This window comes from Telopea speciosissima, chromosome 4 (genome assembly GCF_018873765.1).
Source record: "Telopea speciosissima isolate NSW1024214 ecotype Mountain lineage chromosome 4, Tspe_v1, whole genome shotgun sequence".
Taxonomy (NCBI): Eukaryota; Viridiplantae; Streptophyta; class Magnoliopsida; order Proteales; family Proteaceae; genus Telopea; species Telopea speciosissima.
In genome coordinates, this window is record NC_057919.1 from 13,896,247 (window position 1) to 13,914,207 (window position 17,961).

The window sequence follows — 17,961 nt, forward strand, 5'->3', positions numbered from 1 at the left end:
GTTTCATATTGGTTGGAAAAGCCTGTTATTTGTGAAGGCAAGCTGCAATTTTTATCTTGTAATTGATCCTTGTTATTGGTTTTCTTTTGGGATGTAAATTTGTAACAGTTAAGGGTTTTTGGTCAATCAGATATTTAGATTTTCTTTTCTTCAGTTAAGAAGCAAAGAAGAAAATTAACTCAACCACCGTTTTCCCTGTATTGTGAATTTGTGAGAAGTTTACTCAATTACCCATAAAAAAAAAGGAATTTGTGAGAAATTTTAGGACCAATTTTTCCTCTACCCATAGAGGATGGTTCATTAACCCTTCTTAGGATTTTAGTATGTTCCAAAATACCATCCCGATGCCCTCTCCCGCTCTGCGGTGAATGGGTTCCCATCTGCCGTGGGTGGAGGGAAACTCGGTCCTAAGTTTTATGTCAAATGTTCACACTATAAACTAAAAAAGATATACTATCTTTTGCTTAGCCTCGCCTGTCTTAAATAATGCTCCAGCGTCGAACCGTTGTTTAGTATTTTGCCCCGTTCGTTTAAGTACATGTTAGTTGATGCATCCATGGTTTGAGGAATTGGTATCGATCTAGTATTAACTATTAACGATTTTTAACCGATCCTGTTGCAGTATGGAAGGGTAAAAACGTTAAAAAAAAAATCAATTTTTAAAGAAAAAACAGGAGTAAAACTATACAATACAGGCTGATCTAGATACCTATCGGCAGATTTTATATCATGGATGTGTCACTCTCCTTTTTTATTGCTATGATTTTTTTTTAAATAAAATCCAAGAGAATTAAAAAAAAAGAAAAAAGGATTGAGTTTTCCTTAAGTCACGATGAATGGGAATTCCCATTCACCATGGGGCTTCAGATGTGTGCAGGAAGATATTTTGATGAATATACTAAAACCTTATAGGGGTTTGTCAACCCTAGGATGGTGTGGTGAATGAAAACTTTTTTCATAAAAAAAATTAGACGGCGCCAATGTGGGTGTGGGATGAGAGATCTTAAAGGAGAGGCAGGGGATCATTTCAAAGGGGGAAGACAGAGAGAGATGACACATTGGGTGCTAGCTTAGCATACACTAACTATGTGCCTAGTTTTTTTTTTCCAAAAAAAAAAGTCATGTGAAATGAAAACCACAGAGAATTTGAAAAAAAAAGAGGATCGAGTTTCCTTAAGCCACGGTGAATGGGAATTAAACCATGGATGTGTCACTCTCCTTTCTTTTTGCTATGAATTTGTTTTTTTTGAATAAAATCCAAGACAATTTAAAAAAAAAAGGATCGAATTTCCTTAAGCCACGGTGAATGGGAATTAAACCATGGATGTCTCACTCTCCTTTCTTTTTGCTATGATTTTTTTTAAAAATAAAATCCAAGAGAATTTAGAAAAAAAATAAAAATAAAAATCAAGTTTTCCTTAAGCCACGGTAAATAGGAATCCCCATTCACCATGGGGCTTCAATGTGTGTAGGAAGATATTTTGATGAATTTACTAAAACCGTATAGGGGTTTGTCAACCCTAGGATAGTGCGGTGAATAAATTGGATGGCGCCAATGTGGGTGTGGGATGAGAGATCATAAAGGAGAGGCAGGGATCATTTCAAAGGGGGAAGAAAGAGAGAGATGACACATTGGGTGCTAGCTTAGCACACACTAACTGTGTGCCTAGTTTTTTTTCCTATAAAAAAAAAATAAAAAATTAATCATGTGAAATGAAAACCGCACTGAAATGCTTGAGGGCACTTGGGCTTGGTCCGACTATAGTACATGGTGTGGGCTTGGGCCAAAATATGTCATGGAATCAGAATCGGCACTTTAGAAGTAGTGTCGAAAAAACAGGTCCCACCGAGATTTGAACTCGGGTTACTGGATTCAGAGTCCAATGTCCTGACCACTAGACCATGGGACCATATGCTTTACCTTATCAATAAAAAATATATTTAAAAGAGTCTTCTATCTGACGTTCATATCACTATGTTAAAAATGAGACTGTATTGACTAAGACTGAGTTTGAGTTTGGTATGATTTCTTGAAATAGTTTGTTACTTAAACTGCATACTATACAGTTTAGGTTGATAAAGTTGATCACATTTTCATGTGTACTGAATGAGAAAGGAAAGTAAGTTTTATGCATTTGAGATGAAAATGTGAGCAACTTTATAGCTACACTAAATAAATTTAGTGGAAATAATTATGAAAAATCATATTATCCTTTTCTACAAAGCATTGACAGATGATTCTCACAATGTTAAGAAATCTATGATGCAATGATACTCACTTATTTTTTATTATTATTATTTTTTTATCGATGAGCTTCGTAAGGAACATTTGGAGTGGGTTTGGGTGGGGAAGGTAGAATCAGATTTTAAGAATCAGTTCAGATTGATTGAATTTGCCCAATCCGGATCTGAATCGGCTAAGATCGATCCCAATTCTGCTTGATCCGGCTCAGGATCTTGTACAGAAATACCCTATATGCCCAGGCATATACTGATTCCAAACCGGTCTGAATTAGAATCGGCCTGGACCAATTCCAACCCCGGTTCCGTGGTTTTTAAACCAGGGTGGCATAGGATTCAAAGACATAGACTCATGATTAGAAATTATAGGTTTCAATTGTGGTTGGAACCACGCAAGACCATATAATATGGTAGCAAGCAATCCATTGAATGATTAAACAAGAAAGAGTGTATAGACAAACAAAGAGAGAAAGGAAGAAGAATAGTTGTTAGTACCAACTCTGTTGCTTCTCAGCGGGCTAACTCTATTAATCCATTATTGCAACTGAATTCGTGATGGGTGTTGAAAACTAGTCATCCAAAACATACATGATACTACATATAGTAAGGGGTATAGATTACTTATCTGATTTGTAGACAAACCAGTGTTGAAGATGGTAAGTTCAACCATTATACATCGTGTCACGAACTTGCAAGGAATTGAAGAAGTTTAAGGAAAAAGTGGGGTTGAGTATGTTGTGCTAGCAGTGGTTACTCTCCTTAAGATTGTAGATGCCCACAGCCTATGGTGTATAACGGTTTCTAATAAATCAACCTCCAAGATAAAACAACCCTGATGACATTTTCAATAGTCGTTTCACTCGCTTATTGGGCCACGTCGAGGAGAGACGTTCGAGTTGTGTTAATCAACCAAATGAATGAAATAGAAAAACCTCTCAAAACCAGTAAAACTTGAGACAAACCAAAGAGAGTCAAAAACTTAAATTACCCTTCTCAAGGGTCCAGAACATCTTCTATATAAAGAGAGAGAGAGAGAAGAACCCTTGGAAGCACCTTCCCAAGGGACGTGTCCGTTTTGAGAGACAAAAAAAAAAAGCCATTACACACAGCAAGGCTTCGGCTAGGCTTGTGTGTAAAAACAACTCCAGACCCCTTGGACACAAGAGAGAAGAAAGAGCATTCTCTTCAAGGAACCCTATCCTTGTAGTTCCCATTTCCAAATATTAACCTCTTCAATATTTTCCACTTCCAATGAGGGACTAAAGTTGTTTATAAAAAAAAATTGTGGAACTAAAATTCTCACACTTTAAGTACTTTGTTAAAAGCAACTTCCAGTAAATTATGGGTCAAACCTTGTGGGAGACACACAATCCGAAAAACTTTTAAAGACAGAAGTATTTTGAAACTCCATATGCATACAACAATGGGCAACAAGAGGATGAAGAAAAAGATCAAATTCTTCTTAAAATTAATATTTTAAAAAGGATTGTAGATTGGATATGATAAAAAGGAGGGGAGGAGGGAGATGGAATGGGTGAATAGGATTAAGAAGCAAACCCTGAAAATAAAGTAGCAAGGTGGGGCTTGCCTTGTGCGTCCATTATAATCATTGCCCTAATCATTTTTTGGGCTCTGAGGACTCTTCACACCTCCGATGAACAAAAATATTATGTGCTCGTCGAACCTCTCTTTAAGAGCCAAATCAACTTTCGGTTTCATCCATATCAGCCATATGGGCTGATCTACCTCGATTCCTTATGAGACTTGGTGGTGGTTGATAAGGTTTTGGGTTCATTCACCTTATAAGATATCTTTTATGGGAATTTTCCTGAAGTTCATCTCAGTGGTATCAGAGTAGCCAAATTTAAGTCCATATCTATTGATCAAAGGATCCATGCCTCCATGTTTTTATGGTGAAACCACTTGAATGATGATAGTGGGATTACTAACATGTTTCTTAATGTGAAAGGTTTATATGATCTCAATATTATGAAGACATCAAAGAAGAGTATATGGTGAACTGCATTTTAGTGTCAAAAAAATAAAAGAAGAAGAAAGGTTGTCTCATGCAAGAACTGGAGAGTCTTCAAATCAAGATAAGAGGAACTTGAACTTGGAGCATCATGACAAGTAGACATCATTAGCATAGGCTTTTGTGTTGATTGAAAATTTGTGTAGCTATGTATTTTCTTCTCACTTAAACAATAAAGCCCCTTAAAATCTATTAAGGACCTTACCTGAAATACCCTTATCATGAAGGAGGCAACCTAGTACCAGAGTGAAGCACTAGGAAAAGGCTACTTATATCAGGCAAAGACCCTAGGGGAGAGTAGAACCGTTAAAAAAGGACGACCTAATCATGATAGACGTTGGTTTGGAAGTGTGATGGTCTATTACAATCATCTATGTCATAATCTCACACTAGTTTCATAATGCCTCGTTTGGATGACAGGGTGGGTTGGTAGGGTGGAGATCTATAGTGTGGGATAACCTAACAACTCTCCCATGGATGCAATAAAATATGATTGTTTGGAAGTCTGAGGAGGGAAAATGGTCAAAGATCTCATACTTAGGTTCATAAAGATTTGCTCCACAAGAGACAAATCCTGGCTCCACTCTGGTGTTAATTCCATTGAAACTTTAGGAGGATGAAAGAGTTTACATATTGGTAAAGGAGAGTTGTTTCGTATTTGGGACAATCCACATTAAGTCTAGCTTTAAGTTTGTTAATTATTGTAACGCCATATATGGGGTTTTTCTTTCTATCGTGACTTGCTTGATATTTGTGTGTCTTAGTATGTCTAAAAGAATTGGATTTAGTCTTTAAATTGTTCTCTTTATTTTATTTTTTGATTCTTTCTACAAGTTGGAGTCTTATTCTATCCATCTTTCTGATTATAAATAAAGCCTTGGGGGGGATCGCTAGATTAATCGATTATTATTCTCTAGTCAATCCCCCTTCTATCCCATCTCATCTCATATCTTTTGTTTATTGTTTACTGATCAGATATTACTGCATGACTACATGGTATTAGAGCGACCATGAAGAAGAAGTAAAGAAGAAAAAAAATATTCTGTTGTTTCAAAGAAAAAAAGATCCGATTCAAATACTTGCTAGTGTTCTAAGTTCGCCGAAGTTCGTTGGCTTGGAATTGAGTTCTCTCTCAGGATCTCTACGAGAATCTGCTATTGTTTGTTGGGTTTTCTGATTCGAAAGTTTGTTGTCCAGATTATCGATTGATATTCTGGTGTCGATCTTGTTGCTCGTAGAACTAGGGTTTTGCTTCTTCAAATCTGCTATATATGGTTCGAATCTACTGGCATTGTCATAATCTGCCTTGGTTCTATGTGCTTCGATTGCTGATGTTTGGGATTGCTTGATATACTGCTGATATAATTTCTGATGGGATTTCCTCTTCTCTTGTTGTCGGAGGATTTAATGATGTCAATTGCTGCTATTCTCAGCTTCCTCCTTGCGATTTGCCGTTGTCTAAGGTTTTCCTATTGGTTGCTTGGTTTACTTTTCTACTACTTTCGATGGTTCTTTGCTCCTGCCGCTAGATTCTCGAAGTCTGTTCAACCCTATTTGGATGAGATTTCTCACCTTGAATCAAGCTAGGTTTTCCACTGGCTTTTGGCTGCTGTGAGGTTAAAGACAACTCATCCATGGGTATGTTCAATCTAATTATTACTACTTTTCATAATTACCCTTCCCATCCTCTTTATTTCCCTTATATCTTTTTATTAATACGTGTTGTAAAATTGTTCATTCAAATACTCCCTTCACCAAAATATCGGGAAATTGTACCCTAGGGGGTTGTTTAGTTGGCAAAGACAACACCTGAAAAAGGAAGAAGTCGTAAGATCTTAACTCTCGTGAAAAATTATTCTTACCAATTCCTTTAAGCTTGGCAGTGCTAGGTGGAGATGCCAACATAAGATAGCTCAGCTCAGATACATGGCAGTGCTTGGATGTCCGAACTATCATGTGTTGACATCTCCACCTAACACTGACGCAGAGTTTTAGGAATTGGAGAGGATAATATTCGGCCTAATCCCCTCAGAGGCTCCTAAAAGCGCTATCTATCCACTTGGGTTTGCGTTGGATTGACTTGGCTTGGGTGTTGAACTGTTAAAATAGCGGCGGTGAAAATGCTGGTTTGGCCGCCTCACCGCCAGCAGCTCTTGTCTTCCCTCTCAGACTCTCGCTACCTCTGCTGGTGCCGCAGTAATTGCAACACCAGAAGCACCAACCTACTGTATTACTTGGTCCCCAACACCACTCTACACCGCAAGTTCTCTTTGGTCGTCGTGTCTTCCTCAGTCCTCCCCTTTCCCCATCAGACTCCCCAGGTTTCTGAGTTCGAATTCGAGTCCAATTCCCACGACGATAACAACAAACAGATTCTCCGGAAGCACAACGCCAGGAGCACAGCTCTCCTTCTCCGCCATTTATCTCAACAACAACATCATTATCATCATCATCAACCAGAAGAATCAACCACGGGAGACAATGAAAATGAGGTGGAGGAAGAAGAAGCAGTAACGATACAAGAACCATGGCAAGAAGAAGAAGAAATGACAGAGGAAGAGAAAGTAAAGCTGTTGGAGATGTCACTTGTCAAAAGAAGATCCCCTCAGTTTGCCGGCTCCATCTACTTGCAGTCGCATGTAAGTCCCGAGGGCCGAAATTTCTCCTCCTCTGCATCGTCTCTTCCAAGGAGGACCCGCAGACGTAGACGACGATAAGATGTTGATGCGGGCACTTGAAATCCGCCGTAATGTCACTGCCGAGATCTTCAAGGAGGCCATGCGTGCTGGTAAGTTCCGAATTGCTTTCTCCTCCAATTTGGTGTCTAGGTTGCCCAACTTCATCGACCACATCATGATCCAAGCTGCCTCCTTGAAGCGCTTACACGAATTCTCACACTCCACCTTCAACATTCGCGCCAAGACTGTAATACAGAATTCCAATGTCATCCCTCTCATCAGGTACACAGTTGTAAACTACTCCAGGTGATTATTTATCTCAATATCCCACCTTTCTTACTCACTCATTCCTTTCCTCCCGGATTTCAGGTGGTTGAAGCACAATTCTTTGACGTATCCCCAAATTGGGAGGCTCATTTGTATGACTTGTGAAAATCCCGAGTTGATAAGGCAGAAGATTGGGTGGTTGAAGACTATTCGTGTGAAGGGAGAATTTCTTGGTCTCACGCTTGTAAGGGCAGGAGGAGGTATTATGCAGCGCAGCAGCCAAGAGTTGGATGAGATTGTTAGTTATCTACAGAGCAATGGAGTCAGGAGGGAGTGGATTGGATTCGTCGTTAGCCGCTGTCCTCCACTGTTGGGTTACACCATAGAAGAAGTGAGGTTGCGTGTGAATTTCTACTTGGACATGGGTATGAATGAGAAGGATTTCGGCACCATGGTCTTTGATTATCCTAAGGCACTCGGCTTCTTTACCCTGGAAGAGATGAGATCTAAGGTATTTTCTCATCCTCTTCAGTCTGCATTTCATCGATGCTTGGTAGGTTGAAATGGTAGTTATATGCTGGGATCTCTTGCTTTGTCATTGTGTACAGGTTCAATACCTTAAGGAGTTTGGCCTTAGTAATGAAGATGTTGGGCGGTTGTTGGCGTTCAAGCCACAATTGATGGCTTGCAGCATTGAAGAAAGATGGAAGCCTCTTGTAAAGTACTTGTATTACCTTGGGGTTCGCCAAGATGGTATGAGGAGAATTCTTATCTTGAAACCAATGGGTTTCTGTGTCGATTTGGAAACAACAATTGCACCAAAGGTAGATTTTTTTTTCAATATTATACTCTGATTCTTGTGATGTATATTTTTAATTCCAAATACATATTTTGATGCACTAATATGTGAATAATCTTGCCAATGCTGAAGCCAATGTAGATTCTTCTTTAACCAAGGCTGAAACTTATTGCCATAAAGCACTTACCAAGACTATCTTCTTAAAAGTAGTTAAAACTCCATTTTGTCAAGAAGCCAATGTAGGTTTTTCTTTTACCAAGATTGAAACCTGTTGCAGTAAAGCACTTACCTGGAGTGTCTTCTTACGATTCTGTGTGTGAGACGAGATTTTGAAAATGACTGCTTGGAACATGCCACTGAAATGAAATTTTCCAAAAAAATTAGGGAGCTCTTACTGATTGAAACTTGTTGCAGTAAAGCACTTACCTGGGGTGTCTTCTTACAATTATGTGTGTGAGGCGAGATTTTGAAAATGACTGCTTGGAACATGCCACTGAAATGAAAATTTTGAAAAAAATTAGGGAGATCTTACTCTGTTTTGACTTTTCCATTTTTCATGTATAATTTTATATAACTTCAACAATACACGTATGAAATATGGATGGGAGGTAGTGGGCCTACCAGTTCTGCCAAGCTTAGTTGAACAGACTATGTATCTGCCAAGTGGCAGCTCAAGTGGGGTCTCAAAAACACAGATGGGTAGGCACACCTTCCCCTACTAATTTGTTCCACTTTAGTCACTAAAGAGTGCCCCAGTGCATGAGGCTCCCGCTACTGCAGGGTCTGGGAGGGGCAAATGTACACAGCCTTACTCCCTGCTTCGCAGGAGAGGCTGTTTCCAAGTTTTGAACCTGCAACCAACAGGTTGCAATAGCACAACTTAACCGTTGCGCCAAGGCTCGGCCACTAACATACATTATAGCCCATTTTTGTTTTTAGTTAGTTTAACTTAATGCGAACCATTTAAGATAAAAGGGGTAAGAGTCAACTTCAAGGTGGTCCATATGATTGAGTTGGACCTGAAATTTGACATGTAGCCAATACAGAAAGTCCTATGTCTGTCCTGTGGTTGGGTTGGCCAAATCGGGTCTTCATGTGACCCAAATCCAGTGACCTATCCTGTCAATCCCTTCAAAACAATTTTGAGTAAAAAATGTTTTCTCACGAAGTAAATTTGAATATGAAAATCCAATGAAAAGATGATTCATTAATAATGATGTGCTGCAGTGCTATAGTCCACATCAGCCCAACATACTCAATGACATTTTTTCTATTAAAAAAGGATGAGAAAAAGAGGGGGGGGGGTGAAGACTAGTAATTCAATTTTTTAGAAGAAAATGAAGGAAATATTGGAATATTGAAACAATATCTTTTATAGCAGGAAAATGTTATACATGATGGGCAATGGGGTAGACCTGGACAAGCATCCTGTACACATGGCTAATGAAATTCTACCTACAAGATGAATGTTGTTAAGCTGCCATGTTAGTGCTCTACATGATAATGAACCCCGTCACTGCAGGTTTGCACGGTGGAAGCCAGCATGGTCTTAACAGAACTTTTGGCTGGCACACACACACACATCCACAGCCACAGGAGAGAGAGAGAGAAAGAGGACTTATTCTTTTTACTGACTTAGCATATAAAGTCTACCTATAATGATCATTGTTTGCATGATTGAATTTTATTCCCATGGTACTAATACATGGACTTATTCTTTCATTGTGAAGGTACAATTTTTACAGGACATAGGCATTCATGAAGAAGCAATCGGCAGTATGCTTGTCAAGTTCCCTCCTTTATTAACGTATAGCCTCTACAAGAAAATCCGCCCAGTGGTTTGTTCTATTTTTCTTTTTTGTTTCCTCTCGATATTATTTTTTCTGTTTTCAGTCTATTCAATTAGATATGTTGATTGGTAACCCCTCTTCCCCACCCGCCGCCTTGCAGTTTCGATTCCCTGAAGCCGTAGATCGGCCAATGGTCTGACATATATAAAATTGAGTACCATCCAATTGATATTAACCCTACTTTTTTTTCACATTTTTTGTTGTAGGAAAATACATTTTTGAAACCAGAAAAATAAAAAAATATATAAACAAAAAAAAAAAAAATTCTGACACCGTGAGAAAGCTTACCCTCTTCCACACACTACCGATGGATGCTACAACCGCCATCACTTTGTTAGCAGGAGGGGAATGGTTAACTGACTCTCTCAACGTCTTGTTGGTAAATGGGATTTTGACCCAGGTGCCGTAGTCTTGCCGATAGAGCTGGCTTTGTCTCCGGCATTGGTCAGTCAACCTGGCCCTCCCTTTGGTCAGTTGGTTTTGTCTTACTTGATAAACTAGAAGTTTCGTTCTGAAGTTCGTATCACTTGTCCGATATCTCGGGTCAGACGTCTTTGTTGACCTAGGCTTTGACGTTTGCATTGAAAATCAGAAAATTCCTCTACCCTCACTATCAACTTAACCCCCTGAATCTAACTTTTACAGAATTGAAAACAGAGGGATCGGCCTCCGGTGTCTGATATATAAAAATTTTATCATTAACTATCGGGTATTTATCATATTTTTTACAAAAAAAAAAATCATTTTAGGGAAAGTTCATTACCTGAAACTGTTGAATATGGCCAAATATTCACCAATATGCAACAACCGATCTCTTTGAAGTGATGTTGCAAAAATCCCAGCAAAATAGGTGTTTTCTTCTTCTCCCAGGCGAAAGAACCGAAATAGATGAATTCTGGTTGAAATTTTGACCGGAACTCGTGAAATCATGCTTTTAAAGTAAAGGCAATGTGTTTTTGCCTTTTGTTTCGTCTCACTGTTGTCAAAATTGGTGAAATTTTGCTGAAATTTCCGCCAAATTTTGAACCATGCTCTCTACTATTGGACCCTGATCCTTAACAAACTATAAGGAATAAAGTTTCCTGTATCTTAAGACTGTTGAGACAGAATTTAGTGCACAGCTTTTCTACTCCTGATTCTTATGCATATCAATCTATATATGTACGCATTATAACATGCCTCATTTCATCAGTAAATCCTTAAATTAGTTATCCAGAAAAGGGAAGAAAAGGAAATGAAGAAGATTGTAGCCTGAATTATATAATTTAGTTTTGTGAGTCAAAAAGCTCGACTGATCTGTTGCTCCCCTTGCCTATGAGTTTCCTGCATTTTGGCTTATCTTCCATTGTTTGGACTTTCTATCCTTGATATGCTATGCATATCATTCATAGGAACAAGATAACTTTGTAATTACCTGTGCCTGGGTCTTGGTGGGCAAAACATGGCTATTCTCAGTTCTGGCTGTGCCTATTGTTTTGTATTTGTGCAGAGCTGTCAATACTTTTTCTGTGCCCCAACTCGACACTAACTTATCAAGAAAAGAGAAAAAGATATATCTGTCATCTGATTCTTCCCCAGAAAAATAGCATTTATGATATTATTGTAAAGTTTTTCTTCTCAAAGGGGGTTTCCCTTGTTCTACCCTCTTCTTAGAGAAGATTTGGTGGCTTACACCTTTTCCTTTTCTTGTTTCAATATGGTTTATTTCTGGTTTAGGACCATAAAATTTCTAGGTGGCTATTTATGAATTATAATTATCTGGGAGGCTATTTTCTGTACCTTTTATATTGCAAAATGTATGTTGCTGGAAGCACACGAACCTTTTCCTGGTGGTTATACTGTACAGGTTATCTTCTTGATTACAAAAGCTGGAGTTACCAAGAGAGATATTGGAAAAGTGATAGCTTTGGGACCAGAACTCTTGGGGTGCAGCATTGTTAATAAGCTTGAGGTTAATGTGAAGTACTTCCTTTCACTGGGCATCCCTCTCCATTTGCTGGGTGAGATGATTGCCGATTTTCCCATGTTGCTAAGATACAATTTGGATGTCCTCCGGCCAAAGTACCGTTATTTGAGAAGGACTATGGTCAGGCCATTGCAGGATCTCATTGACTTTCCAAGGTAGCATATCAGTCCGCTATTCAACTTTTTTCTTCATGTTTTCATCTATCTCCCATAGTTTTCTATTCTCGTGCTTGAAATTATATAATTGAGAAAGTACTTAAGTTTTCAGTTTTGGTATACAAGGTTACGATCAATGTATAGCTCAAGATATTCTCTGATCGTTGTCCATTTTCAATCTATGAATACAAGATACCCATGTATTCGAAAATTCTAAGCATAGCATACGTATCAGATGCATTGACAGTAACAGGGTTGATATGCATCGTTATTTATGGATACATATTCATAATACTTAATATGGTACTAATTAATTGGAAGCATAACTAGATTGAATCAGTCAATAGTGTGGTGAATGTTATATTTTAAGATGTTTCTTTTCAAAGAAATCATATTACGTGATGGATTTCACTTAAGATTCACACATCCGTCATGGAAAATACTGAAAATAGTATGGATCTATACATGTTTATTGAATATTTCTTGAAAAACTTAAAAACTCAAAAACTTTTGTTTTATAATTCATGTTCATGGAGATGTTTTTGCTTACCTCCATGCTTATTAAAGTGATTAGATATGCATTATACCTCATGCAAGTCAATTTTGCTTTAAAACAAATGTTGTTTATATATGTATTAGGCTACCAGTTTCAATGTGCTGCTTAAATTTTTTGTGTGTGTGCATATCCATACATATCTACAGTGTGTCTCTTAAAGTTGAACTCACTTTACTGCCAACATTTTAATCCTTGCTGGTAAGGCAAATATGTGGAGTTTGTAAAGCAAAGCTACTAGACCCCTTTCAGGGAAGAGGGTTAGATTTGAGTGTCTTTCTGACTCCAGTATACAGATTGGGATCCAAATATCACTTACAGATCCTTTTAAGCTTTGTGTTTGTTAAAATTGTTGTTTATGTTTATTTCTTATTGTCTACCATAGGGTTAAGTTGATATGTTCTGTACCTAATTGGGACTACGTAATAAAAGTCCAACATATCCTTAATTTGTAATTACACAATTCTATTCTTATAAAATTGGGACCATTCTTTCTCCAACCGTGAGTTAGTCTTCTTCTTCCTATTTTCTCATCGTAGGCACTGTTTCTTCCCATCTTTGATTTTGTCACTATGTTCATACCGAAGTTGCCCTTGCTAACCACCAACAAAAGTGGGAGGTTCTGAATCTCTGTCGGCTAAACTTTTCTACCCAAAAGTTGATTGGTGAAAGTGGATCCATTTAGCTGACCCCAGTTTATTAGGGATAAGGCTAAGTTGAGTTGCGTTGTAAGTATGCTTGGTCACTCTGACCATTGAATAGATTGGAAGTTATCTGGATAGGGTGCATGTCAAATATGGTGCCTACCTCAACTATATGGCCCACTGTTGTTTTATTTCAACAGTTCTGATATAAATGAGCTTTCAAAGCAATTTTCATAGCCTTCTCCTGTCATATTACTATGTTGGATTGGGTTGAAAATTAACGCATGAATCAATGATGCGGAGAATTGAGTCCATTAAATTTTGAGCCACCTGGAACTTCCAAGTGGCAAAACAGCTGGCAGAGGTAAAGGTCTCTCACTTCCCTGCTCCTAATATATGATATTTAGTTTGTAAGTGTTTTTGGGCCTTTTTTTTCTTTCTTTTAATGGTCTCTTTTGAGTAAAATTTGATTATGATTGAGAAATGTAAACAGAAAATAGCAAACCAGTTTTATAGTCAGCCATGTATAGAACAATTGGATTATGAGCATTCTGAATATTGTGCTTGTGGAGTCTGGACTAATTTGGAGCCATAACGAGCTGGGTCATCTCACTCTGTGATTGGTCTGAAGTTGCTTGTCGCAGGATGATTTATCAGTCTTACGTTTTGTTCATGCAGTATTTTGTCGGACTAGTGGATTAAATACAAAACTGACAAAGTCAGGTTTGACTCAGCAAACATAATGGCCTGAATCAGGAAAAAGCTCAAAGTGCTATCTACACATTGGGTTAATTTAGGCCCCAAGTCCACCAGGTCTATAGTTGGAGCCTATATGCATAAACTTATTAGAAATGAACTATTATCCTTACCTATGTTTACTCAGAAAATGTTAATTCATATGATATACATAAATCTACCCGATAAACTGAGCTTAAGAATGAGCCGACCTTATTTGATCCATGTGAATTTTTTTAGGTTGATTTAGGAATTACCAAGCTGTCTGCCTCCCTCCACTTGTTTCCTTTTTTGGGGTGTACCAAGTTGCCAAGTTGTTATTCTGGTTAATTTTCTGTATCATCAGAAGTGGCAGGACATGCAAGTGGCTAGTTTGTGGTTCCTATTTTAGATCTTAGTTATGCTATGAATTTTTCTGAAGCTGATGAGGAAGAGAGGTTTTGCAGGTTTTTCAGTTACTCTCTTGACGGTAGAATAATTCCAAGGCACAAGGTTCTGGTGGAAAACCAGATAAACTTCAAACTGTGTTATATGTTGGCAAGCTCTGATGAAGAGTTCAATCAAAGAGTTGAGGCTGCGGTGGAGAGGTGTCAAAAGTTTGAATCTGGTGTGAGCAGTCATCCTCTTTCAGATTTTCATGCAGCTGATAGTTTCCATTGAGTGAAGTTGATTATCAAGGGAGGAATGACTAGCCGTAAAGATGGATGAAATAATTCATTTTCTAGAGGTGTTTGTTTGAAGGTGCCAAATTGTTCGGCTGGTAAGTCTCATTTCGTTATAGCCAAGACTGGGATCAAATCCCACTTTTGCCATGTGCTGAAGTGCACCACCTTTGCATGATATGCACCCCCTTTCCTCTGTCCTGTCCCTCTATTTTTGTACCCTTAAAGGTGATACAAAAATAGCAATTTCATCCAATGGGGGAGGTGGTGGGGGAACACACAGTGATAGTTCAAATATTGGTAGCATTCTCAAGCTACATCTTTGTAAATCAAATGTAAATCTTAAACAGTATAGGCTTGATTTTAAGGTAATGCATGGTGCAGTAGCAAGGTTCATCACATTCATCTCTAGATCAGATAGGCCTGTAAAGAATCCTAGATCCAGGAGAGAAGAATGAAAAAAATATGTGTTATGAATCAATATCGAAAATTTTTACTTGCAAATAGTGCATATATGATCGATGCTTGGTATTATTTTGTTTCCTTAATCTGAATCAGAGCTGTTTCTGTTTCAAATTTTCACAGTTTTAAGTTGCTACTCGTCAACAAATTAACCCTTCATTCACTCCATACTATTGTTTCTTTCCACTTGGAGAAAATACAAGCTGTGAACCAGTAATAAGACATCAACAGTGGACACTGGTCCAGGTTCTCATGCTAAGTAAATTACCCAAATGCACAACACCAGTCTTCGGCCATCCATGCTGAAATTCCCAACTTATGATGCAACTAAGCCAGTCCATTAGCATGCGGAACTTAAACCAGATGGGTTTTATTTCACTATGAAACATTTCCTTTTAATACTGATATAGGATTAGGGTCCCCACAACTAGTGTAATTAGGCACCAAATAACCCTACGATTTGAATAGGTGAAGGTATTTTAGGACAGAATAGCTTCTGTTCAGAGTTTTTGGTGAACAGGTGGTAGATTTGGTTTGCTGCCCACACCCTTTAGCTTGAAAGAAATACACAGTTCTATCAAGTTAGATTCTTTACAGTTTAGGTTAATCTGCTGCAGAAGCAGATCAGTACTGAGATAGATATATGCACAATCACAGGATGGTCAGCTTCTCCATTCCACTAGGGAATATAAAAAGTCACTAGTTTTATACAGATTCATAGTGCAATAATATGTTCTTTTACCCAGTTATTACATAGTAAGCAGAGCAATCTTTAGGTATGGAGGATTGGATCCAACAAGTAAGAACTTTCCCTTTTTTACAATGTTGTAAGGTCTGGCTTTCTTGAATCAAAATTGTAGCATGTTCGATCTGAAAACTACTCAGTACTAATCCAACATTACCGCATTGCTTTTTTTGACTTGATCATTATTAGCCCTTTCCCATCCAATATTCACAACAGCTTCCTTTTAAAAGCACGCCATGGATTGATTTACCTGTAATGCTTGGCTTCTTTCCACATTGAGTAAATCATCTGTCAAACAAATTCGATCGACGATACCTAGATTTCAACCCATTGGAAATCTCAAGAAATGATTGGATTGTCATACAATCTAATGCTTTAGTATTATAGGAAAGATCTCCAGAGAAAGGACGTATCCTTGACTCCTAGTGTCTACATCACTTACCCCCTCAAGATTTGCTTTTATTTTCTGGGAATCTATGAGAATCTCATGCACTATAGAAAAGTAGTCTACGATTTAAACTTTCAGAGTAGTCCAGGATTGCTTAGACACTGTTTGGAATTGAGACCTTTGTGCTTGGGTCAACGGCAAGGCTACACTCTCTCATACAGAATATTTTGCCACCATTTTTACAGTACTTGTTTTTATTGTTGTACAGAAAAATCAAATCTTATTGAGTCCAACTTCTTGTTAAGAAGTTGTGATCTTCTTTTAATTGCACATTTGCACGGTCTTTTTCCACAAAGTTATTTAATGCATAGGTAAAAAAAGATTTCATGAAGTTCATGTAACGTTCCAAGAAAACGGCATAGTGTCGGCCTGTTTGGAAGATCGTTGAGGTGTCTCTATCATGAGACGGCTTAGTACTAGGGAGATTGGGAGATCAATGAGAGAGTACAAACTTAATCCCTCATCGGCTAGGGAGAAAAATCATGAGCTATTGATAAAGAGTATAGGCTACTCTATTTGGTATGATGTGTTTTAATGTTGTGAACCCTAAAGGCCAAAGAGGGCCACAGCAAGGACAATGTGCCCGTAAAGGGGGGAGGGAGAATGTACTGCCCCAAGAAAGAGAAGGTTTAGTACCAGGGGGTGCAGGGAGGGAGATCCTAAGCTATTAATAAAGAGTAGCCTCCTCTACTTGGTATGACACGTTTTAGAACCGTGAGGTCCATGGGCCAAAGTAGATCGTTACAGTTGACAGTTATTTAAATCTTTTTTTTTTTTTGAAGGAAAGTTATTTAAATCATTATTTATGTGAAATGAAAGGATTTAACCTCATTGGGGGAAAATGTGTTATTTAAAAGGGCAAAAAAGTAAGATTAAAACTTCTTACTTCTTAGTTCACCATTTTGATTACAATAAGATTTTCCCAATATTATTTGTCATTCGGTAAAAGCTTATGACTTAGCTTTTTCAAGCATATAAGATATCCTAATACATTAATTAAAGGGGACGGTTTTCCTTCACCCATGGCGAAGGAGGAATCCCTTTATCGATGGGTGTCAAGGCAATGGGATGGGCATCGGAAACAAGGGGAGGGGTAATTTTGACCTTCGTTAGGAGTAATAATGATCCTAGATGAGTGTACTTTTCCTTCACCCATGGTGGAGGAATACTTTCTCCATTTTGGGGAAAGTTTTCCTATACTAAGCATTAGTCACCATCCTAGGGTCATTATACATCCCCCCTTGGAAGAAGTCGATAATACCCTCAGGTCGTGGGTGATGCCAATCTGAAGACCACGGTTAATGGAGTCTAGACACTACCAAGGGATTCTCCAGTTACTGTGGCATCCAAAAGCTTGAACTTTTTTTAATAACTGCCTATCTCAGTTGGTGAACTGTGATGTGCTTCATGCCCATGCTCACAAGGAGGTTTCAAGTTCGAGCCTCCTGGCTGTTACCTTCCCCCCTCCCCCCCCTTTAGTAATAATAGTAATAGTATATAAGCTCCCTTTCCCAAAAAAAAAAAAAAAGAGCTTGAACTTTTAGCTGGAGAGAGAACTAGTATATGAAGACATCAAAAGTCCCAGAGTGAGTCGATGCGAGATAATTCTGAACATTCCCTTGCATGTGTTGCACTTCTTTTCCACGGCCATACACCCAAAAGCGGCCGAACTTGGAAGTGTTTAGAAACTAGAGTTACTTGATGTGGGGTTATTCGTAACAACG

The 17,961-nt window shown here is 38.3% G+C and overlaps 1 long non-coding RNA gene, 1 other non-coding gene and 1 pseudogene across 2 annotated transcripts; 1 reads left to right on the forward strand and 2 right to left on the reverse strand.

Moving 5' to 3' along the window:
• Positions 1-1,838: 1,838 nt before the first annotated feature.
• Positions 1,839-1,910, reverse strand: TRNAQ-CUG. Its single transcript has one exon. It is a non-coding gene; the product is annotated as a tRNA-Gln (tRNA).
• A 4,809-nt stretch (positions 1,911-6,719) lies between these two features.
• Positions 6,720-11,992, forward strand: LOC122658734 (annotated as a pseudogene).
• Positions 8,413-11,802, reverse strand: LOC122658735. The gene is made up of 3 exons (XR_006332486.1): positions 11,688-11,802; positions 9,037-9,136; positions 8,413-8,510 (listed from the first exon to the last, which is right to left on the reverse strand). It is a non-coding gene; the product is annotated as an uncharacterized LOC122658735 (long non-coding RNA).
• Positions 11,993-17,961: the final 5,969 nt, after the last annotated feature.